The following is a 2,500-nucleotide window of genomic DNA, read 5'->3' as shown; positions in this document are numbered from 1 at the left end:
TGAGGATTACATTTATCTTCTAGTGTGTCACTATTATAATCTCGTGATGGCGAGAGTACTGGACGTCGTAGCCGGAAGGCCACATATGCGGGATTGATCCTTGGTTCAAGAACCCAAGCTCAGAGCGAGATCATGCTCCGAGTCACGTCTGCAACTGTATCATTGGCCACATTCTCTCACGAGTCGAGACACTCACTCGACACAGGTATGCGAGCTCCGCTATAGTTATCATTCTGCAATTACAAGCCCGGCTGTTTCAGCATATGCCCTCCGATAAAATCTGGCTGTTACCTTTAGTATCCGTATATATCACGATTATACATATATATATATATATATAACTTATATATAGTTATATATAGTATTTTGATATATATATATGCACATATAAATATATATATATATACTTATATATATTATAATTCATTTATATATACTCTATATATTATATATGGAATATGTTTGAATTATATATTATAGTTATGTCACACTTATAAATTATATATATATAAGATATATATACATATATGTATATATATTCAATAGTTATATGCAATGTATATGTATATACATTGGCATATATGTATATATACGCTTTATATTTTCATATAGATATATATATATATATACTATATATATATATATGAATATATATGGTATGTATGCTATGTTATACTAAGTATATTATTCACAGTATATATGTACTTTAATGGAGATCTGTAATTCCATTTAATCAGATACTGGTTGTAGAAGTTGCGTTGGTTGGAGGGAAGTACTAATTATTAATGAACTGTTAATGCAATAATGTAACCTCTAGTAGTGCTACATCATCAGCACGATCGTAACACCTCTATCAAAAAAGTATATATTCATAAATAAAATTTCAAGCATTAAGTGTAATTCTAAAATGATACTTCTATTAATTATAAACATCTATGGAAACGTTGTATCCGTTATAAAATTAACGTCATTTGCCATGAAGAGGCAGTCTTAGTGTCAAGTTGACATCACTATAAAATGATTCTTCAATGAAGCCACATACATCAAAAATAAATACACAAACAGCCGTTCCACCCCTAGATACGGCCAAGTAATAGAGGAAAAAAGGGGTCAATAGGTCACCTGAGTTTCATTGATATATATCCTGGTCTGGGAAACTCCTGAGGTCTTGTCTGATGACTGAAGAACGGATATTATCGATTCCATCACGAAAGGTTCCGCGTCTACTGCACTATCTTTTTCTGTTTTAAATTCAACGGGGATTTGCGAACCTTCGTACTTACTATGGCACATACATTTTGTATATTCTGGTGTATTTCTTTTGTATCTGCATATGTGTGAGTTGTAATGGAACTTTTGTCATTTTAGTAATGTTGTAACTTTTTTGCTGTATTCATATTGTGACCCTTGTATATCACTTCATATGATAAATGGCACTATATTTCGACAGTGTTGGAACACCAAGTAAACGTGGCGTAAAAAATATTTTCAAACAATACATATGCTGCAATAAAAAAAATACCCAGTTGTGATCACATAAGGCAAACAATTGCAAAGCTTGCTCAACTCCTATGAAAGAGATAACATTCGAAAAATTTATTGACTCCATTTAAGCACAATCTCGTAATAGATCCACCATAAAACAAATATATCAATAGGCTCTGCGCAGAAACGGACTGAATAAAGATCAAGAATAAACAGGGTAAAAGACAACAAACAGGTAAATCAAGGCGATGGGTAACCAGCGCACCACTGGTCAAAGACATCTAAAAACAGGAAAAAGGTCGCAGATTTGAGAAAGTAAAACCAAAGTATTCCACCCAAAACGTTAAAAATACAAAAAAAAGTACGAAAGAAACATACATTGAAAACGACAGAAAAGACTAACCAGGATTAAGAAACAAAAACAAAAAGGAAAGCCAGCTGGAATGATCTAAATCAGAACAGGGTGACCCAATGCTACAGTGTTATGAATCGCTCTCTGTGTATGACAAATAGCACTGCTATTCTTCCCCTGTGTGGCTTATTAGGCCGATCATAACGACTAGGTTGGTGCGGGCATCGTCTTCGTGATGGACCACTGTGTGAGATGAGGAACAGGATGCCGCGAGATGGGCAGAGATGTAGGGTTAGACGAGATTTATGGGAAGCTGGTGTGTGAGGAAATGGACGGTGAAGAAGTGAGGTATGTGGGATTAGGAAGTAAGGCAGTGCGAGGAACAGCGCGTTGAGGTAAAGGGAGCATAACTGGACAACAAGTTCAGCATGGACGTCAGGGTTGGGGTTTACACGTTTACAAGGTAATGGTCGGGGGGGGGGGCGCGGGAGAGACAGGTCTCAGGCAGAACAGGTTGCAAGAATGAGACGGTCCAGTAGCGCGAGAGCGGCCATCTCCTATATATAGTCAGTAATGTATACGTATACTATATATAGATACTATATATTATATATATATATATATATATGTGTGTATGACCAGTGATGCAATCATGTGAGACTT

At 35.7% G+C, this 2,500-nt stretch overlaps 1 protein-coding gene across 5 annotated transcripts in view; it reads right to left on the bottom strand.

Moving 5' to 3' along the window:
- Positions 1 to 2,500, bottom strand: part of LOC122257935 (uncharacterized) — a 239,054-nt gene that overhangs the window by 36,708 nt on the left and 199,846 nt on the right. The window lies entirely within an intron of this gene.

This window comes from Penaeus japonicus, unplaced genomic scaffold (assembly GCF_977035675.1).
Source record: "Penaeus japonicus unplaced genomic scaffold, GWHDUDI00000001_assembly GWHDUDI00000031, whole genome shotgun sequence".
Classification (NCBI taxonomy): domain Eukaryota; kingdom Metazoa; phylum Arthropoda; class Malacostraca; order Decapoda; family Penaeidae; genus Penaeus; species Penaeus japonicus.
Note: the sequence above shows the minus strand (reverse complement) of the source record. Positions and strands in the feature narration are given on the sequence as shown.